Here is a 22,584-nt window from a genome sequence, read left to right on the forward strand (position 1 = left end):
CCTGAAGGCAAACGCTTAACCAAGTGAGCCACCCAGGTGCTCCTGATTATATATTTCAGTTGTGTTTTTCTAAATTTCATTGCTTAACCCTCCTCCTTCTCAACATCTGTATTGTGAACACCCAAAGGGCAGACACTGTGCCTTACTTTCATTTCTCAACATGCAGCATAGGCCTACTACATAGTGGCCCTCAATTAATGTTGGATTTCTTTATATTAAAAATAGACACATTTATTAAAACCACACTTGCTCTGTGTCAGACACACATCCTAGGAGTTCAAGTTTCTGGTCCTCCAGGAAGTCCTAGAGGGGGCAGATATATGCATGAGCACACTGGAAATAGAAAGAAGGCCCTAACTACGGTTGCCAAATGGATAGGGCAGGCTGCCCAGAGGGGGAAATGCTTGACGGGGTCATTAAATACTGATTTGGAGCTCGCCACCTAGGCAAGTGAGGAAAAGACAAATGACACAGAGTGTTTTTAATGGCAAATAAGTGAATAATTGCAGGGATGGTCTTTCTAGTTCCCTAATTCTGGAAATTCTGAAAATGGAACCATCTTGCAAGAAGACTCCCACATACCAGGATATCGGGCGATTAGAAATCATTTGGATCCCAACAAAAAAATCACTTAGTTCAATGCCTAATGAGGCACCAATGGCCCCAAGAGCAGCACTGGAGGAGAAATTTTGGAAGGCTCACAGAGTAGGGCCTGCTCTCTCCTGGCAGGCATGTGATAAGATGAATCTATTCCAACTGGCCTGGGAAACCGAGGGCAGGTGTCTGATTATTACCTGCACAGTCTCTACCTGTGTCAGCTGGATGCTGCAGAAGCCCACTCTGAAAGGGAGTTAGAGGTACCAGAAGTATATAGGGGAAAGCTCAAGAGGAATAAGAGTGGGGGGGATGCTGGGTTGGCCTCTTGAAGCCTTCGGAGCCTGATGCAGACTTGCCACCCTTGAACAGCTGTAGATCTGACCACTTTGGGCTACCCGATGAGGAACTCCAGAGCAAGGATCGTCTCTAGATGCATTCTGTGTGGAGAAGAATGAGCCGACCCTGCTACACAGCCCTGCTCAGTGATTGTTTGGGGCTGCTTGGGAAGAGCACAACCCTGACTTGGAAAGTGAGGCAGATCTTGAAAGGTGACTTGAAGCAGACCAGCCATTTTTTTGTGACAGGAGATCCTGGTGGTGCACCCCCGCCCCCCCGCCCTTGGCTGCCACCCTACGCAGCACTACTCCCACCTCCTCAGGAGCTTCTACACCTGAATTAGAATGATCTAGTCCTCAACCCTAGCTCGGGGCAGCTTACGCTTTCTGGCCTTTGATGGACCTCCCGTAACCACTACCTGGATCCACTGGTGCTGATTCCGTCTGGCAGCTTGCCCCGTCTATGCACATACCCTCATCCTAATAAATGGACTTCACCTTTGCTCCAGGGTTCAAGCTACCACATTTCTCCAGTTCCTGTAGCATGGCCCCCATCCTGCTGACCTCTATGCTCAGGCCAGGATACGACCATGAACTTGCATATTGCAAGGCAATCTGTTTTCTCCCTGAGTCCTGGGGAGGAGAAATTTGGCAGCAGCTCTGAGGGGACATCATCACCCAGAGGAGGAAACAGACGTGATGAGTGCTGACCAGGACGCACCGCTTCCCAAGGCCACTCCCTGGGAAAAATGTTCATGAACATCTCCTCACGTTTGCATTTTCTTATTTTGTCTCTTACTCTCCAGTAGAACAAAAGCTTCAGGAGAGTTGTTGGGGACGGGAGCTCTGCTTGTTTCTCTGCTGAGTCCTCGCAGTTCATATAACAGGGCCTGCCAGAGAGTTAGCATTCAAGAGATAATCACTGAGTAAATAAATGGATCCCTCTCAGCAACTCGCAGGAGGAAAGCAATGTTTTGTAGGAGGGGTATTTGAGGATGGAAGAGAAGCAGTCACTTGGAGAAAACTACCCTGACAACGACGGCCGCCCCAAATTCAAGGTCTGACTCCCCTTTTGGTGTTCTGAATCCAGATTTTACAGAGTTGCAACCCAAATGCTACAGTTAGAGAATATTTGAGTGTCAGCTGTGTCCTCACAGCTAGCCAATGAAGCAGATATTGATTTTGTCCCCATTTACCCATAAAGAAATAGAAGTTGAGCCAGGGCACCTGGCTGGCTCAGTGGGTTAAGCAGCTGACTCTTGACTTCAGCTCAAGTAGTGATCTCAGGGATGAGTCTGCCATCAGGCTCCATGCTCAGCAAGGAGCCGGCTTGAGATCTTCTCTCTCTGCCCCTCTCCCCTCCCTGCTCGCTTGCCCTCTCTCTCTCTCTCTCTCAAGTAAATAAATAAATAAGTAAATCTTGAATTTAAAGCTCTGAGAAAAACAAATGAACAAACAAACAACAAAAGCAAACTCATAAATACAAACTAGAGGCTGCCAAAGGCCAGGGAGGAGAGGATTGTGAAGATCGGTAAAACAGGTGAAGGCAATTTATCTTCCAGTTATAAAACAAATAAACCATGGAGATAAAAAATAAGGAAATATAGTCAATAATACTGTAACAATGGTGACAACCCCCAGGGATGCATGGGTGGCTCAGTGGTTGAGTGTCTGCCTTTGGCTCAGAGCATGATCCGAGGTCCAGAGATCAAGTCCCGCATTGGGCTGCCTGCAAGGAGCCTGCTTCTCCCTCTGCCTGTGTCTCTGCCTCTCTGTGTGTCTCTCATGCATAAATAAATAAAATCTTAAAAAAAAAAAAACATATGGTGATGGGAGTCTTTCGTAAAGTATAGAATCGTCGTATCACTATGTTGTGAATCTGAAACTAATATAACATTGTATGACACTTACATCTTAATAATAAAACTTTTTTTTTTTTTTTTTTTTTTTTTTAAGAAAGAAGGAAATCCAAGCTCTGAGAGTTATGGTCAGCCGGCAAGTGGAATACACAATCCTCAGTCTGTCTGGCTTCAAATCTTTGCATTTCTTGTCCTGGGTGTGCACCTGACCTCCGAGGTGGAGGGCCTAGAGCTCTGGAGCACCCCACTGAAGTAGTCCCAGTCTATCAAGTTATCTTCCCCTTCTCCCAGTACAGGAGATCATCTTACTTACCTAAGGGTTTGTCTGCCCTCACTGGGATCAAATCTCTGTTCAGATGAGGACTCTGTCTCATTCGTTGCTCCATCCCTGGCATCTAGACGGTGCTGGATATATAATCAGGGTTTGATAAATACCCGCAGACTCACCTCTTTCCACTCCGTGCAATTTCTTTTCTTCCTGGCGCAAGTTTGTGTCTCCTGGGCAGCAAGTCCACATCTAGGGTTGTGGAGGGAAAGCCTCTGCTACTCAGACACGGAGGGAAATTGCTGTGATTTTCACATCCTCCGAAGAGGAGAATTACAACCTTGCTCAGGAGCTGGCTTCATCGTCCAACCACCCCGCCGGGAAATTTTTCTACAGATCTGACCTAAATTTGTCCAGCTGTGGCAGAAACAGACTTGATCCTGGGTGGTCCTCAGAGGGGGCAGCTGGTGAAAGAGCTCTTTGTGTCAAATGACACAGCATCCCACGCTGACCTCTCCGTGAGAGGAAAGACAGGGCTTGGCGCACGGCTGTGGCCTCGCTGACCCAGCCGGTTCCAGGGAGGCAGCCAGAGTGCAGTGGACAAAGCTCCAGAGAGAATCGGGAAGGTCTGGCCTTACGTCCATCTCTACCTGCCTGCTGGGTGGCCTGAGCTAGGTCAGCTAAGTGCAGGAGCCCCATTTCATCACCAGCAGTGTGCCTAATGATGTCTGTGTTACAGGTATGCAACGTGATGGCGGGGCTCCGTGGTCTGTGTCTTTCTTCATTTATTTTTTTTTTTAAATGTTACTAACTTATAAGGATTATGAGCCCAGAAGAGAAAAATAATCAGCCCAAGCTCAAACTCATGGTGGAGTTCAGAACATCTCTTTCTTCAAAGTCACAGTGTTGCCTTTATGATTCTTTCTTATCCCTCACACAGGTTTAAAGCTCCCTCTCGTCAAAACTGGACAAAGGGTTTTGTTAAACAAAGAGAGAGCCCCAAAGTAAAATCATTTTTGAATCATGGGATATGTTCCCAAGAAGAGACTGTAGGCCTCAAGCGACCTGGCTGACACGAGCCAGGCTTATGACCTCTCCCAATGGCCACACCTTCTACCAGCTGAACTTGCCTAAAGCCCTGTGGTCCCCTGCACCCCACGGAGACTGACAGGTGGGAACTGGTGATATGCAGATGCCCACATGGCCAAGGCTTCAGACCTGAGCCATCTTGGCATTGGTCATGGGTATATGCAATCATGTCCGACATCTTCCTGCAAAGCCAACCCAGCTGTGACTGGTATTGTCACTGTTTCCACCTAAAATGAGCACTTAAAAAATAAATCACTTACAGGTATCAGACACAGAAGAAGGCCTTAGTGCCAGAAGATGCTTAAGCACCTTCTGTGTCGTACAGATAGAGCAGCTAAAAGGCAGAACAATGGAGTGTCCAATTTTATGACATGGCAGGGCTAGAATCCAGGGCCTATGCCCAGCCCTGTTTCCTTCCCACAGTACCCCACTCAGGCTATTAGGTGAATCTGACTCAGAAAATCCCACAGGCATGTAGAATTTCCTATTCTCCCTTAGTTTGAAATCACAAAGTTCTTGAAACACTGGATTCTATGAGTGGGTGTGGCCCAGCCATTTTTCCTATAGTCTAATACTACATGTTTCTGATACCATTGTAATCCAGAACAAAGGCTCTGGAGGCCAATTCACAGGGTTTGTAACCTGGACAAAACACTCATCAGCTGTGGGTCCTTAGGTAAACCCCTTCATCTTTTCTGTCTCCATTCCCCTATCTATGAAATAGTGATAGTGACCTCATCAAGTTGATGGATTAAAAAAGTTGCTAGACATTCACTGCTTAGAATGACTGACATTTAGTAAGCACTGAGTAAATGCAACAATCATTTCATTATTTCTATTTAATAGATAAGGAAACTGAGATGCTCAGATGCAATGTCAGAGGGTAAATTAATGGAAATGTAGAAATCTGCCTCAAGCTTTCTAGGCTCTGGGCGCAATGCTCTTTCTTCCATGTCAGTCAAATTAATAGAATCACAATGATTCAAGGTCAGAGAGGTCTTTCTTCTCCCTTTTGCCCAGTGGCTCTATTGTACAGGAAAGTGAAGGCCCAGAAAGCAAAACCCCTGGCTGTGTACTGATCAGCTGGAAGATGATAGGAAATGATGACTGGCTCCTACTCTGAACCTATGGAATTTCCAGAAGTGGCATCCTGGCTTAGATGGAATACTTGGTTGACCGGATTAATATTTCTAGACTAATAAACTATAAATGACTACATTTTACATCTCTTTAACCTACATTTATTTGTTTATAAATCATATGCTCAGACTACTGCACACAAAATATTATATTCATTATTTAACAAACCAAAAAAAAAAAAAAGTAAAGATTTTATGGGACACCTGGATGGCTCAGTGGTTGAGCGTCTGCCTTCAGCTCAGGGTGTGATTCCGGATCCGGGATCAAGTACCACATCAGGCTCCCTGCAAGGAGCCTACTTCTCCGTCTGTCTGTGTCTCTGCCTCTCTCTCTGTCTCTCATGAATAAATAAAATCTTTTAAAAAATGTCAAAATTTGGGATCCCTGGGTGGCGCAGCGGTTTGGCGCCTGCCTTTGGCCCAGGGCGCGATCCTGGAGACCCGGGATCGAATCCCACGTCGGGCTCCCGGTGCATGGAGCCTGCTTCTCCCTCTGCCTGTGTCTCTGCCTCTCTCTCTCTCTCTCTCTCTCTCTCTCTCTGTGACTATCATAAATAAATAAAAATTAAAAAAAAATGTCAAAATTTTAAACAGGAGAGAGTGTAAGATAAGAATTAGTAGAATTCCAATATTGTCCTTCCATTACAATGGGTCATCCTGAGCTAGCACACTGCCTGAGTGAGCGAGTGCACCCCGTCTTCAAGACCATAGCTCCAGAGACCAAGATATTATTTGTTGCAAGGAACCAAGGGGCACATAATCAAACCTCTGCATCCCAGTCTCCTATCCTGTTCTGTCACTTATGGCACAGTTGTGAGGGAGAGGCTGGTGCACCGTCCCTGATAGTATTAACCTTTCCCAGGACTGAAGGAATTTCTGCACTGGTCTTTGGGATCCAGCATGTGTTGGGGAAACTCCCCAGTATGCCCCCTTCTTGTCCCTATTCCAAGGAGTGGGTGGTACTAATCTAATTGCTCATGCATTGAGTCAGCTCTACTAGTGGGTGGGTCACTGTGTGTAGTAAGAGTATAACATGGGTGTGGCTCTTGCTGCTTTGTCCACATCTGGCTGGAGTGGTAGCCTGACCTCAGACAGACCAGTTTCCTTCTCCCTTTCTTCTCTAACTCCAGATATGTAGATTTGGGTAAAGGGACTTGAAGATACATGTGTGTTAGGCCACATGCTTACTCAAGCTCTCACTAGACACCACACTTTGTTGACAACACTTTACTTTGATCCTCATGCCCTCACAGGAAGGAGGAGTGGTTGGGTCACAGGCCCAGACATGGCCCACTCAGACCCATCATCAGTCCCCCTTTGCATCATCCAGATGGTCTCTGCTACTGCATATTCTGTACTCACCACAGATCACTTTGATTCCAGTCACATTAGCTGAATATGCTTTTTAACAGGCAACTTTAGTTCCATACTCGAGGAGCATAAATTCTGCTGGCTTTGAGGCAGTTCATGTGGGTTTCATCACTGATGCTAGGGTCTATGTTCTCATCTGTAAAATAGAGATACTAATAACCCTGCCTACCTCATTTGACTGGTATGAGATGAAATTTGTAAATGCTTTCCATAAACTTAAAAAACCCCATTCAAATGAAAAGGATACGGAGCCACCAATGGAAAAAATAAATAAATAAAACTTTTGTTTTTAATGCAGTGCAATCCAAAACTCAGTGATCTTTCTCTCTTTAAACAAAATTCTCATTGGAATGAGCATGTTAAGAAAATTTGGTGAAGACCTTGATAAATAGAGAAACTGTACATAGGTAGTAATCATTTATTCTTTATTCCATGGAAACACGTACTGAACCCCTATTTTGTGTCAGACACACTTTGCCAAGTACTAGAGAAAGAAGGTAAGACTGGTTGTGGCCTTCAACGAATTCACAATCTGATGAGAGACAGAGAGAGTGGGATGAGCACCCATGTCATGACAGCGCACTGTGCTAAGGTCTGTGACGGCGATGAGAACTCAGAGTGGGAGAGTGAGCAGGAGGGTCCCCCCACCTCACCAGGGACCAGGGAGACATTACCTGAAATAAACGCTGAACTATGCAGAAGACTAAATAAAGCTAAAGGTGGGAGGATCCATTCCAAATGGAGGTGAGGGAAAATATAAAGATTTTGAGGTAAGAGAAGGCTTTGTACCTTCAGAGCAATGCATGGCTAGAGTACACTCTGCACCTGGGGTGTCAAGGGGAAGGCTGAGAGGGAAGTGGGACAAGGAACCTTGAACCTGAGAAGAGACAAGCATTTGATCTTTGTCTTAGATCATTCTGGAGACTTCTTCAATTAATTATGCACTGTTAAAAGTTCAAGGCAGGGTTTCCCAAATTTGGCAGAACTATTGGAATCATTCAGGGAGTTTGTACTAAATTCAGATTCCTGGACTCCGTGTCCTTTATACCTGAATCCAGACATATGTCTTGAACGTGCTCCCAAGTAACTCTGAAAAAGTCATATAACTGAAGTGGGCCTAATGGTCTCCCCCCCCCCGCCCCAAAATGATATATCCATGTCCTGAACCCCCTGACCTGTGAACGGTACTTTATTTGGAGAAAGAATCATTGCAGGTTATCCTAGATTATGTGGGTAGGCCCTACATGAGAGTACACATACCCTGAAAGACAAGAGGTGAGGAGGAGACTTTTTTTTTAAGATTTTATTTATTCATGAGAGACACACAGAGAGAGAGGCAGAGACACAGGCAGAGGAAGAAGCAGGCTCCATGCAGGGAGCCCGATGTGGGACTCGATCCTGGGACTCCAGGATCACACCCTGGGCCAAAGGCAGGTGCTCAACCGCTGAGCCACCCGGGGATCCCAGGAGGAGACAGTTTGACTGTGAAGGTAGACATCGGAGTGATGTGACCACAAGCCAAGGAACATCTGGGGACCACCAGAACCAGGCAGAGACAAGGAACCAACTCCCCTAGAGCCTCCAGATCACATGAGGTCCCACTTGCTCCATAATTTGATGCCTCTGGCCTGCAGCCCTGGGAAGGAGTACATTTCTGATGTTGTGAACTACCTTTTTCCATTTGTTATGGCAGCCCTAGGAAACTGAAACACCAGCCAACAACAATTTTGTCTTTCATTTGTTTGCTTCCATGAGGTAGGAGAAATGGTGGCAGAGGCTAACAAAACCTAATCAACTGTTAGAAGGAGTTTGTTGAGAAAGAGCACAGCAAACTGTACAGCCATAAAGAAAATTTCCAAGCCGAGCTGGAGTCCAGCCTTGACTTAGGCTGAGCTCTGAACAGAGTACCTTCTTCCTCCCCTGCATACCCTCTGCACATGCTTCCAGGGTGCCCTGCTTTTGCTCTCTGGTGCTAGAAGTGGCCATGTGGATCGACAGTCTTACACATAAACACACCTACTTCTTTCTCATGGGAGCCTCCATCACGGCTCTCCAGGGAAATCTCCCAGTTACTGATCACCCCCAAAAAGCACATATCTCCTTGGATGCAGTGGGTTGGTGATGTAGGTTCATTAGTGCTGCAGCCCTGTTCCCATCACAGGTGCCATGCTGGTCAGAAAGCCTGTCCTTGAGTCATCTGGGACCACCAGACAGACATCAGGGACTTTCTATACTCCTTTGTAAGGCTATAAACAGAAAGTTTCCTTAATGGGCCATGCTCAAATGCAAGTGTGTATTTGGATATGTTTGTCTTTGGGTGTGTGTCTGTGTGTATGTCTGTGTGTGTTTCTGTTTCTGTGTGTGTGTCTTTGTGTGTGTGCGTGTTTTCAGCTCCTTCCTAGGAACCATCTATTTCAGAAGGACCTTTCATGATGCTAAAGAAATTTCCTGAGCATCTAATGTAACTCAGGCCCTACGGGGAACACAGAAGTAAATTAGATTCAGTATCTGCCCTGAAAAATGTTCACAGCCTAGTGGAGAGAGATGCAGTATAATGCAGAAGTTGAGGAAAATGACTTTGGGTTCAGACAAACCTTCATTCAAATTCAGGCTCTGCCTTTCATTAGCTAAGTGATTATTAGCAAGCTTCCTAAGCCTGTGAGGCTTTAGATCTGTAAAATGAAAATAATATATTTTCTCAAGGTCATTGAAAGGCTTTCTTGAGTCAATAGATACAGAACCTTTGATGCAGTGTCTGTTATATCCTAGGCACTCAGTAAAAGAGAACTACCATTATTTTATTTGTGTTATAATAGAAATGGGCAGGCAATTCAGTCACCACAACAGAAAAGAAGGATCTAAGTCAGCTCAGCAGAGTCGGGAAAAGCTTTCCAGAACCAATAGGGGGCAAGAAGAAGCAGCTAAAATCTCTGAAGTATAGAGCTCAAGCAGAAAGAGGGGTTGAGTCTGGGGAGGTAGAGTCGTCAAGAATTCTGGTTGGTGCGTTAATCTTGACCATCTTACCTTTAGCTGGATTCCATTTTAACTCTGACCATGTGTTAATGAAAAGAAAAACCTACGTGATTTTGTAATTGATGTTCATTGAGAATTAACAGTATGTTCTTCTAATTTCACACTCATGATACGGAAACCGTTTATTCCACTAAAGCAGTGTTTGGCCTCACAAAATCATAGTGGACACCAACCATTCAATTGAACAATTGAGGTTTCAGTCCTCAGTTGGAGAAGAGCCATTATACCTAAAAAAAATGTATTAAAAAACTTATTTTTATCTTGTTTAGGGCTAAGGCATAAATAACGAACTAAATGAAAGGCATTCTAAGAAATCAAATTTTAAAAACTCAACTTTTACAAAATAGTCCCTCATGCATTCCACATGTCTCTCTTTTTGGTTAAAAAAATGCCATATTATCACATTTTCTGAATAGCACAGAGACATTATCACACACATGAATTACTTAGTAGTGGCAGTAATTGGAGGACCCCGTCTCAGCCATTCACCCACCATGAAGTGTCCCTGGTGGAACACCTCTTACACTGGTCACATTTGCTCTTGTTTTACTCATGAATGTCCTCCCTCAGCTCCTCCCTGTGTGCTCTTATCAAACCTAATGGCTCAAAAACTGCCTTCTCACACTTGATCTTGTCTAATCTTAATCCTCACCATAGTATTGGGAGGTAACATTGTCCTTATTTTAAAGAAGAGGAATCGAGTCTATGAGCTTGAAGGAACTCACCAAGTACATCCAGCTAAGTCATGGCAGATCAAAGCTGAATCTATTTGACTCATAGCCTAATTTTTTCACACCAAAGTCTCTTCTATTTATATTCATTAATGTATTAAGTGAGTAAGTATTCATTGGGTCCAATTGTGTGTGACCTTCATGCCAGATGTTGATGTTTACCCTGTGTGGTCTTCTTGCATCTTTCATCTATTTTTGTCCTCGTTTTCTCCCATGAGATTTAGCAGGTTGGCTACTCTTTCAGATTCCTGAACTTGGATATTGGACAACCACCAACATACTCTTCAAGGATATCTTCTGTAACCTGGTCCAGTTACTACCCAATCCTGATCTTTTTTTTTCTCTGAACATGCTCCACTCATCAATGTCCCTACAGAAGTGCAGAACTCAGCTCCATATATAATTATCCAACATTTCACTGACCAATGCAGAGCTCAGCCAACTGTTGCTGCCTTGTTCTGGAGGGTTCTCTCTAGTTCAGGCCAACAGGACTCCAGGAAGATGAACTTTTAGTCTAAAGTAGTTCCTTCCCATCTTCACAAGTATCTCCCTTACACTCACTAGGCCCCAAAGACAGAATGAAGATAAGGCACACAAATACAGAGAGGAATAGTCAGATGTGAAAATTATCCCAAGCCTCGGAACCCACAGACATCTGAATGCTTTTTTCCATCCGCTCAATTCCTTGAGCTGAAGATTCCACAGTTTACTGTTTTATTAGAATTTCCTCCAAACACTTCAATAAATCTCACTGGAGTCCTCTTCTGAAAAGCCCAATTGCTCATGGAAGAGATGTTTAATCATGGCTCCATGTTTTTAAATAAGAGGAGGCAAGTGAAAGCAAGTATTCCATAATTCATGGTGTGCATTCTCTCAGAAAACATTTTATTAAGGATTCTATTAATTGTCTAATCATTGCACACACAGGTGACTCAGGAGCTAGAAGATGCATAACCATTTCAGGAAAAAGCTCAGAATTCTTTAAGAGGCCTTTCCCCCATTTAGGATGAATGGGGTTCTGGAAATCAGAATAAAAAGGCAGACAGCGAACCCTTATTTGTACACCTGAAGGTATTCAGGGAGGAATGCTCTTCGATGGACCTAAAGTAACTGATTATTGGATCTGTTCCATGAGTTACTTCCCTAAGTGAGAGAGACAGCCTGGTCCACCACAGACAGTAGGCAGTCCGGCCAGGGATTGACTCTAGGCTCTGCCACTCATAGACTGTGACTATGCAAGGGACTGGGCCTCTCTGAGCATCAGTTTCTAGTTTGACAATTGTGAAGATTTAGTCGAGCAATGAGTGCAAAATTCCAGCTTCCCAGAGTTGCTTAATAAATGGGAGCCGCTTTCGAGTTCAACATTAACCAAGTTATCTAGGTAAAAATCACTTTCTACTTTTAAAGAAAATTAGGCAACTAGATTTTTGGTAAATTCTGGGCTTGGAGACCACTGACACTTGTGGAGCGCTATCATGACCTGCCAGGCACTAGGCTCACATATTTTATCCTCACACACTCTGCAGTTGGTTAAATGATGGGTCTTAAATATACACACTCACATCCAAATCCCCAGGACCTGTGAATGTTACCTTAATTGGAAGAGGAATCTTTGCAGAAGTAACTCAGCTGGGGACCTTGAGGAGATCTTCCTAGATCTTCTGATGGGTCCTTTTTTTTAAAATTTTTATTTATTTATGATAGTTACAGAGAGAGAGAGAGAGAGAGAGGCAGAGACACAGGCAGAGGGAGAAGCAGGCTCCATGCACTGGGAGCCCAATGTGGGATTCGATCCCGGGTCTCCAGGATCGTGCCCTGGGCCAAAGGCAGGCGCCAAACCGCTGCGCCACCCAGGGATCCCTTCTGATGGGTCCTAAAGCCAATGAAATGTCCTCATAATAAACACACAGAAACAGACATAGAATGAAAAAGGCATTGTGAAGATGGAGATAGAGATTAGAGGGTGGTGACCACAAGCCCAGGAACACCAGCAAAGCCACCAGAAGCTGAAGTATGCAAGAAATAGATTATCCTCTAGAGCTCCAAGAGGGAGAACATTCTCCACTGAATTTCAGGCTTCTGCCCTCCAAAAATGTGATAGAATAAATTTTTCCTGTTTTCACCCACCATATTGGTGATGATTTCTCACAGCAGATTAAGGAAACCTTAACAATCGGGAAGATATTCACTTCCTAGATACCAATTTGCCCTCTATGATGAGCAGGTTATTCCTATATGAACAGCCTGTGACATTTGACATCATTTTGCAGTTTATGAGGTGCTTTCATACACATAATCATTGATGTCCGCCCTGTGAGGTAGGCAGGTGTCACAGACAATTGACAGAAGGAAAGCAGGTCAGAGCCCATGAGCCTAGTCCAAGGTGGCACTGCTAACAGATGTCAGAGCCAGGAGTGAACTCAGGCCCTCCTGGAGAGAAAGCCTCTCTTTTTTTCCATAGTATTCAGTGCTCACTGATGTCTTATGAACCTAAAATAACATAATAATGTTAGCCACTTTTTAAAAAAGATTTTATTAATTTATCCATGAGAGATAGAGGCAGGGACATAGGCAGAGGGAGAAGCAGGTTCCCTGGAGGGAGTCCTATGTGGGATCATTACCTGAGCCACTCAGCCACCCAGGTACCCCTCAGCCACTTCTTGATTTCAGTTAGAGAAGTGGCTCTCAAGCTAGCTGTCACTGCCTCTCATCTCCTAATTGAAGATCACTATCTTTGAAAGCAATAGCTTTATTTTATTTTCCCTGGCACCTAAAACATGGGTGACACTCCAGAGAAACATAATGAATAAATAAACAAATGAGAGACTAAATTAATTCATTAATTTGGAAATTGAAGTCCAGAGAGAGAAAGCAACTTGACCAGAATCACCCTGTCAATAGAGCCAGAACAGAATTTATTTCTAGATGCCTGGAGAGGGCAACTGTGAAAGATATATATATATATATATATATCCTAATCTATTTAGGATTTTCTTCAAGGATGGCTCAGTTGGTTGGGCGTCTGCCTTCTGCTCAGGTCATGATCTCAGGGTCCTGGGATGGAGTCCTGAGTTGAGTTCCCTGCTCAGTGGGGAGTATGCTTCTCCTTCTCCCACCTCCCCTGCTCATGCTCTCCCCTGCTCATGCTCTCTCTCAAATAAATAATAAATAAAATATTTGAAAAACATTTTCTTCAGTTATGTAAAATGGTGAGGAACTTATCTCATCCAAGGGACAATTTAAAATTCTAATATTTTATAATATAAATTAAAGATATGTGGCAGAAGTCCAAAATCACTGCATTTGTATTCTTGGAGTAAGATGATGAGGTACCACAGGAGAACATATTTGGATATGCTGGAAATTTTCCTAAAAAAAAAATGTACTTGTGCTATGTCCTGGATGCTGGATCCACAGTGTGACATGTGTATCATCCCTCAGTTGTGCGCACTACTTCTCCATCCCAGGGTCTAGGTCCCTCTCCTTATGTTTTCATTCCCTTCACCATCACTTGTCCGGTTATGTAATTGTGCCTTGACCAGGAGACTTCAGAGGTCACTCACTATAGCACGATGTCAGGACAGGGGCATCCTGTGCAAATCGGGCAGAAGCAAAGAGCAGGCATGAGCCACCCCTTCCACCTGACTCTTGGGCGCAGCTGCCTCTCATCCCAGCTCAGGAGGCTGGCGTTGAGGATTTTAAGCACATGGGGAAAATAAAATATGTCCTTGTAGCAGTGATGGCAGAAAGGTTGCTTGCTCTCTGCATCCCACTGAGGAATATCAAAATGGGGGAGGAGTGTGCCCTTTTTGGTGACACTCCAGATCACCTTGAAGGTGGCTGAAATACTTGGGACCTGGGGAAAGAGGAAATGAAGTTTATGGAATTCACCAGCCTGACCCCTCTGGTCCAGAAACAATGAGAGCATTCCAGAAATTAATAGATCCCAAGGGACCAGTTTAATACCTTCATTTCCTTTGCCAAGAGAGGAGAAAGGAAATACCAAAGGTCACCCAGAAAATTTGCGGCAGAGGTCAGTCTAGTCCCATTTGCCCAGAGTGTCCAAGACTGTTTTAAATCTGCCCAACTGTACCAAATAACAAGGCATCAGAACCAGAGAATCAAGTGTTTAATGCTCTCTAGAATCATGCCCTTTGTTCTCTGCCACCATCAACAAATTTGGCAAACTGTAGGCACAAAATACGTAGACTTATACCTGCAACGTCTATCTTGTGGATTCAAGAGAAATTGAAAGGAGGATCCCAGTACACACAAGCTTTTCAAAGTCTTCATACCTGTTTTCCTGCTCTCATCCATGCCAGCTTCTACCTCTTCACCCTGAACTCATTTTCCCAAGATGCATCCCTCAACTGGCTTTTCCAGTTTCGCACTGCTGCCCCATGTCTCTGATGTGGACCTTGAAACCTTTACCACCTCCAACCCCTTGAGATCTCATTTCTTTATTGTCCAGATCCCAGAGGTCCCAGGACTTACTCACTGAGAGGGGTCAGTAACCAGGATATGGGCATGACTGCATTAAATTGGAATCATTTCCAAACTACTTTACTGATTCAAAGAGTCATAAAAGGGAAAGGAAATCCAGGTTCTAGTGCTATGGAAGCCAGAACTCAAAAAAACTTTGAGTTCTGGCTTCCATATTGACTGAGTTTATGAAATAGGGAGATCAGACGGGTAAGAGAACGTTTTTTTCTGAATTAATGATGTCTCTCATCAAATTCATCATGAAGAAATTTCACTCCTTGGAGAATTATTCATCTAAGTAAATGCTATGCAAACATGATAAATGGCTTTGATTTTCTTAATGTCACAAGCTGTAAACTAATTTATTTTTTTAAAGGAAAAATGAATTGTCCTAGTCCCCTGGGAGGCATTTCTCTTATGATATTTCCTCCTTCCTCTGAATGGAGCATCTCAGACTGGAATATTCAGATCTTTTGAAGAAGCTAGAGTCTGCCAGTAGAAGAACAGATGATGTAGAACACCGTTCTAGTGTCTCCATCTCATCTAGTGCCTACTTTACCCAACTTCAGCCTTTCCCTGGGTTATCTTCCACGGTTCATGCATCCTCCATCTCCCAGAGGAAGAGACAGTATTTTTTTTGTCTTAGATTAACCCAACTTCTTAACTCTGGATCCCACCCAACCATTAACAACCCACCTCCCTTTCTAATTCTTCCAATATCTGCCTCTTAATTGAATCTTCTGGAATTCCCTGCCCCCAACATTGTAAGAAATCCTAGATAATCTCCTCAACATGCAATAGACTCACTCTCTCCTTTGTCTATTTACAAACACCTATAAGAAACAGGCCCCCTTCTTCAGAAACAGAAACCTCCCATCCCCTTTTATCACTTACCTGAATTCTGCATAATCTCTGATTCATGACTCAGCCCTCAGATCTGCTCTTGTCCACTCTCTGTCTTCACAACACAGACTGCGGGATGTGGTTTTCTTGGGTCACTCCCTGCCTCTGTCTTTCATCATTGTCTCCAAAAGCCCATACTTCTTAGAGTCTGTCATATGATCTGACACTGCTGTGCTTGAATGCATGCATGCCTTTGTTAATTCATACCTTCCTTCCCTTACTTTAGGAAGGAAATGTCTGGGCAAATTTTATTAGCATTCCTCATGTGGCATAATTAAAAATGAGCACCCTAAGCCCACCTTTCACGAGTTTCTATTCCCATGAACTAGGAATGTCCATGGAGTCCTCAGGAGACCACAACCAACTCCAGAAGACCTCTCCAGCTAGCCTCCCTCCATTTCCAACCATCTATCAAAAATGTCATCCCAAGGCTTTGTGATGGTATCTGTACTTTGAATTCTTTATCATTCTTAATGTTTACTCTCCATAACCCCTGTCTTTAATGTTACTTTTATCACTGCTAGTAGTAATTATAGAAAAACCTATAATTAATGTTTGCATTGTACAATTTTATCACATTCAGACACTGGATTTTCCAAATTAAACTTTTAATCTGAAATATTTTTTAAATATTTTATTTATTTATTTGATAGAAAGTGAGAGACCACAAGCAGGGGGAGAAGCAGAGGGAGAATCAGGTTCTTCACTGAGTAGGGAGCCCAATGTGGGGCTCAATTCCAGGACCCTGGGATTATGACCAGAGCTGAAGGCAGACACTTAACTGACTGAGCCCCCCAGGTACCCCTGAAATAATTTTTTAAAACATTTTATTTATTTATTTATTTATTTATTTATTTATTTATTTGAGAGAGGGAGAGAGACAGAGTGCCTGAGTTGGGGGAGAAGCAGAGGGAGAGAGAGAATCTCAAGCAGATTCTCTGTTGAGCATGGAGCCCGACATGGGGCTTGATCCCACGACCCTGAGATCATGACCTGAGCTGAAATCAAGAGCTGGACAATTAGCTAACTGAGCCACCCAGACACCCTTATTTTAAGATAATTTTGACTCACATGCAATTATAGGAAATGATTCTGAGATCTCATCTCATATACCTTTACCCACTATTCCCCAAGACTTTACAATTTTGCAATGACATTGCAAAACAATGGTACAATACCACAACCAGGATATTGACGTTGATACAGTCAAGATACAAACATTTCCATCACCATGAAAATTCTTCATGATGCCCCTTTATAACCACACCACGCCCCATCCAATCCCCTTTTAACCCCTGGTCCACTCATCTGTTCTAAATATTACTTCAAGAATCTTATATGAATGGAAATATATAGTACACGACCTTTCGGAATTGGCTTTTTTCATTTCACATAATTCCCTATAGATTCATCTGAGTTGTGATATGTGTCAACAGTTTTTTTTTTTTTTATTGTTGGTGCATATATGATGGCTATGATGGCATGTGTGAACAAGAGTTTGTATAATCATCTCCTTATTTAAGGACATCTGAGTTATTTTCAGTTTTGCATTACCACTAACAATGTATGCTTATCCAATTTCTCCACATCCTCACCAGCATTTGGTGTTGGGTGCTTACAGGCACATTTCTTGTAAGGGGGTCCTAGAAGGTCTATTCTCTGCAATATGATAAGAAAAAAAAATACTTGCACACAAATTGGAAAATCATAAAAGGAAACTCCCTATATTTGCAGATGAAATTATTTTCTACATAGAAAGTCCCAAGGAATCTACAAAAAAAAAAAAAAAAAGAATTAATAAGTGATTCCAGCAAGGTCACAAGATACAAAATCAACAGAAAGAAAATCATATTTATACGTACTAACAATGAAAATGTGGGAACCAAATACACAATATTATTTACAATTGGCCCAAAGGAAATAAAATATTTAAACATGCACTTAAGCACAGAACTTGCATGCTGGAAATTGTAAATTGTTAGTGGAAAAAAAAAAAAAAAAACACAAAGAAGACCTGAATAAATGGATTACAAGACTCAATGTAAATGGATTGGAAGTCTCAGTAAAAATGTCAGTCTTCCAAAAGTTGATCTATAAATTTAATTCAATCTCTATCAAAATTCCAGCAAGCTTTTTGTAGACTTAGACAAAATTACTCTAAAATGTAAACGGAAAGGCATAAGCCCTGGAACAGGTAAAGCAATCTTGAACAAGACAAATAAAGTGGGAGGAACCACTCCTCCCTATGATCAGGATTACCAACGAGCTACAGTATTTAAAGCAGTACATTACTAGTGAGGGGATAAATTTGTAGATTACTGGAATGGAACAGAGAACCCTGTAATGACCTGCACAAAGAGAGTCAGTTGATTTTTGACAGAGATGCAAAAGCAAATCAATAGAGGAGAGAGAGACTTTTCAATAATTTCTGAAGCAATTAGACACCCAGAGGCAACAAGTGAATGAACAAACTAAAGAACAAATGAACAAATTAAAAAAAAATGAATGAATGAGTGAAACTTTATCTAATCCAGCTTAAGACACTGAGCTTCTTGAAGACAGAAATCATTTCTGATCCATCTCTGGAATCTAGCACAGTGGCGGGAACATGCACACACTCTGTGGAAAGCAAATAAATGAATGATTTGTGAATGCGTGTGTTAAGTAACACATAAGTGACCCAAACATGCACTTGAGATTCTCTTGAGAAAAAAGCCTCCAGCCTGAAGTTTCAGAGCCGCATGGGAGGTTTGTCTTGGAAAAGACGAAGTCTTATCAATGGAAAGAATGCTAACATCAGATAACTCTGGAGAAAGATGAGATCTGAGTTTGAGCCCCAGCTCAGCAAGGCATATGCCTCTTTACTCTGAAATGATGAAATACACTGCACCTCAAATTTTTCATCTAGACAGTGGGAAAGAAAATATTTACCTAAAGAGTTTACAAGGATTCGTGTTTATACAAAGTACCAACAGTGTCCGGCATGTAAATAGATGCTCAATAAAAGATGGGTCTTATTCATTCAACGGTCTTAAAAGATGTTAAATCAGAATCTGTCTTTATAAAACAGTGTGAAATATTGGAAAATTTAGTAGTGAGTTTAAGAAGTTTTATGTTTGGTTTTATTTAAATGACTTTTTCTGGTCTTGCTCAAAAATGCCCCAGGTAAGCTCTCAATTCACAGCCAAAGTTATGTCCATCACCACTTGGATTTCTCTAAATAATTTGTACTCAAGGAACCTCAGCCAATAGCCAGTAGCTATTGATGAGTGGCAATAGGTGGATGAGTGGCATTGTTCACTTCTTTCAGGCCAACTCTGTTTTGAACTATTTAAATGAAAACATCTTCTTTTAAAAATAAGTCTTCTCAGTTGGCTGCTTAAGAGTAAAATATCTTTATGAAAAGTTTTAAGTTGTCAGCTCCAGGGGGGCTGGAGATAATTTCTCAACATGGCTGCTATCTATTTGGTTTCAACTGAATGTTTTTTTTCTGAGCTTGAGTTTCAAATCTGTGCCCTGTCTAGACCACAGAATACTACTCCAGAAAGGGATCCTAGACACGATGAAAGATGGAGGGGAAAATCAGAAAAGATCTCAAAGCAAGAGGCCCAATATTATACCCCCACTGCACCAAATCAACAGCTGGTTGACAAAAGGTCCCCAGGCTGAGAATTAGAAATCCTGTGTGAGCCTGGACATCTTTCCATCTAGTGGGGCCTCAGCAACCTACTTTTAAAAGATGAGGCTGCACAAGTGAATCTCTGAAATTGTTTCAAGATCCGCATTTCTCTGAATTTTTAACTACTGGGTCATTTTCATTTCTCTCTTCCCTTCCAGCTCATGTCGTTAGGCACCAACTCTCCAGCATTAAGGAAAGGCCACATAGTTTCACAGAAAGCCTGGTGAATCCAAATGTTCAGAGATGAGAGGAAGAAAATGAGGATTGTGTTCCGTTGTCATTAAAATTCCTTCCTAGACTGCTGAGTTCCTGTGCAGTTGAATGAATTATCTAAGAATCAGTGTTAGTGCTTAATTGGGAGACAGAGAAAACTGCAAAGAATCTGACAAGAGAAGGCAGATGAAATAGAAAAGTCTCCAGGCATTGAAAAGTTTGACAAGCAGAAGAGCTTGTGATTTGAAAGACAGCTAATGGAGAACATGAGTCAGCATGAGGTAACTAAAAAAAGTTAAATAATTAAGCTTACATAATAGGTATCTGATTGAATATTTAGATTTGGATTTAATTAACATTTCTAACCTCTCTTTGTCAGTAACTATACATTATTCAATTTAAAAGTGGAGAACTTCCATTATTAAAAAAAAAAATCATTCATCTACAGCCCGTCTGTGAATTTATTTCCAAATTTAGGGGAAAAGCTATTGTCCTTTCAACTCCCTCCTCTTTCGGACACACAAAAAAACCTTACAATTAGATTTCTAGGAGAAAAAGATGGAAGACATGGATACCCCATCATTATTTTCTATAGGTCAACTGGAACGTAAATGATATCGTAAACTTAATTCATTAGCATATGTGCTGGATGGCAGGCCCTTCCTAAGCAAATGGTGGAGGGTGTTGCTGAGCTTCATCAGAACTAGTCACTGCCACCCTTGAGGAGCTTCTAGGCAATGGGAATAATAGATCATTGAATAAATGCCATTCAGCTCTTTTCCTTCATGGCTGCTTGAAGCCATGGCCACCATCATGAGTGACACAGTAACCATCTGGACCAGGAAGTTCATGACCAACCAACTACTTCAATTGAAACAAGTGGTCATTGGTGTCCTTCACCCTGGGAAGGTAACAGTACTTAAGACAGAAATCCAGGAAAAACTAGCCAAAATGGAGAAGATGACAATCCTTGTATTTGCATTCAGAACCCATTTTGGTGGTGATAAGACAACTGGCAACCAGTACACAGTGGAAGTATGATTCAAATGGCAGCTCTTTCTAGTACAACACACTGACTCACAGGGCTGCCTTTGGGAGGTGCTTTGGAAACAAAAAAAGTTAAATCCCATTAAATTCCTCACCTCCCAGGAAATGACAGTCAACTGGGACAGGCAAACATATATAAATCCATCCCAAATTGGAACAATATACCAAAACTCACATAACCCTTTAGAAATCAATTCAAATATCCAATTCCCTGAGAGCCTTTCTATAACGATTCTTATCAGAGGACCATTATGGGTCTTATGTTAAACCGTTGTGTGTCTCCACTCAGATTGGACTGTATCTTTCAACATTTTAATGTTAAATGTAGCATACTGGTAGAAAGCAGTGTTGAATATAACATTAACATGCTAGGTTCTCATTCACTATATATTTATGCAAGGAATAGTCACTGAGTGTGAATTAGGATCTAGTTTCCTCCTTAGCTGTTGAGAATATAAATGCAAATACGATGTGAGTCCTGACCTACAGGGACTTAGAGTTGGTTTAATGACTTTCTAAGAGCGGGTTGCACAATTCTAACCAGATGTAATCTTGTTTGTGGGGACTGTGGGCTACACTTCTTCACCAGCTCATATAGCAATTCTTATTTTGCCAGGACACAGAGGGTGTACAGTTAATTCTTGCCCATCCAGACTATCATTCTGCTGCTGGGTTGGATCAGCAGCCACACAGTGAAAAGCAAGGGGAATCACCCTGTTATCTGGAACATAACCACCAGGAGGACTTTTCTTGGTATATATTTGGGTATGAAATATTTAGCACAGGAATGGAATGATAAATTTCATGTGCTCTACCCAAACTCTTGCAGAATGAAGCCTTGCCCTGTGGCACCCTCCCACTGTTCCCTAGGGTTTTTTCTGGCTTATGTGTTGGATTGTAACACAATTTTGAAGCTTCTCCAGCTCTTCCATCTCAGCAAGCATACATATGTATTCATGAACACTAGCAAGAGAAAAGACAAAAAAGAACCACATTTTAATGGAAAACTGAGAACCCTTGCTTCCCTTTGCCACCAAGAATAGAGTTCTGAGGTGAAGGGAGTTTCCTATTATTCTGAAAGCAGGAAAATTGAGACCTTGTGCATTGCCTCATGTGCCTTAGGGGAAGGCCCTTGCCATGTAACACCGCAGAGAAGCTGTCTTCCCAACACCCCTGGTTGCAGGGGGTACGTGCCAGCTCCAGGGGCCTCCCTGGATCTAGCCACAGAGGTACATGATGTGACAGATCTTGGTTGGAGGGACCCCAGCTACTTTCCCAGTCTTGGTGGTGACATCTTCAGGAGAAGCCAAGCGCCTGCTGTGACAATCCAGGAAGAGTCATCGTATACCTCATTTTGCATGGCCTACCCTGCTTCTGAATTGAGTCATGAGCTTCCTGGAGTGGGATATACCTCATCAAGGGAATATCTACCCCAGAGCAAGTCAACATGTCTTCTCCAGAAAAGAAAAAGCAAAAACTATAAAGGCCAGAGACATGACGTTCCTCTTGTCCTCAGCCTCTGAAACAGTGGAGACAACTTATTCCCAACACCCTTTGTATTCTATGTGGGCTGCTGGAGCTGGGGCCATGGAAGCTGAAAAGTACTGGTAACATTCCCCAGCAAACTTTTCAAAAGTCTCTCACACATCTTCCTCCCCCGCACAGCCTTGAAAGCATTGCATAGGAAGGCAACCTCAGCAAGACCTTTGGAACAGAAAGACAGCCAGGTACCCCACCAGGACAAGGGGCTTGGGGATGGAAAACCTGCATCCCAGCTTTGCTACTAACTAGTGAATCACTTTACATAGGTGAGCTTCACTGTCCCCATCCATGAAATGGGA

The sequence above is a fragment of the Canis lupus genome, chromosome 17 (genome assembly GCF_011100685.1).
Source record: "Canis lupus familiaris isolate Mischka breed German Shepherd chromosome 17, alternate assembly UU_Cfam_GSD_1.0, whole genome shotgun sequence".
Classification (NCBI taxonomy): Eukaryota; Metazoa; Chordata; class Mammalia; order Carnivora; family Canidae; genus Canis; species Canis lupus.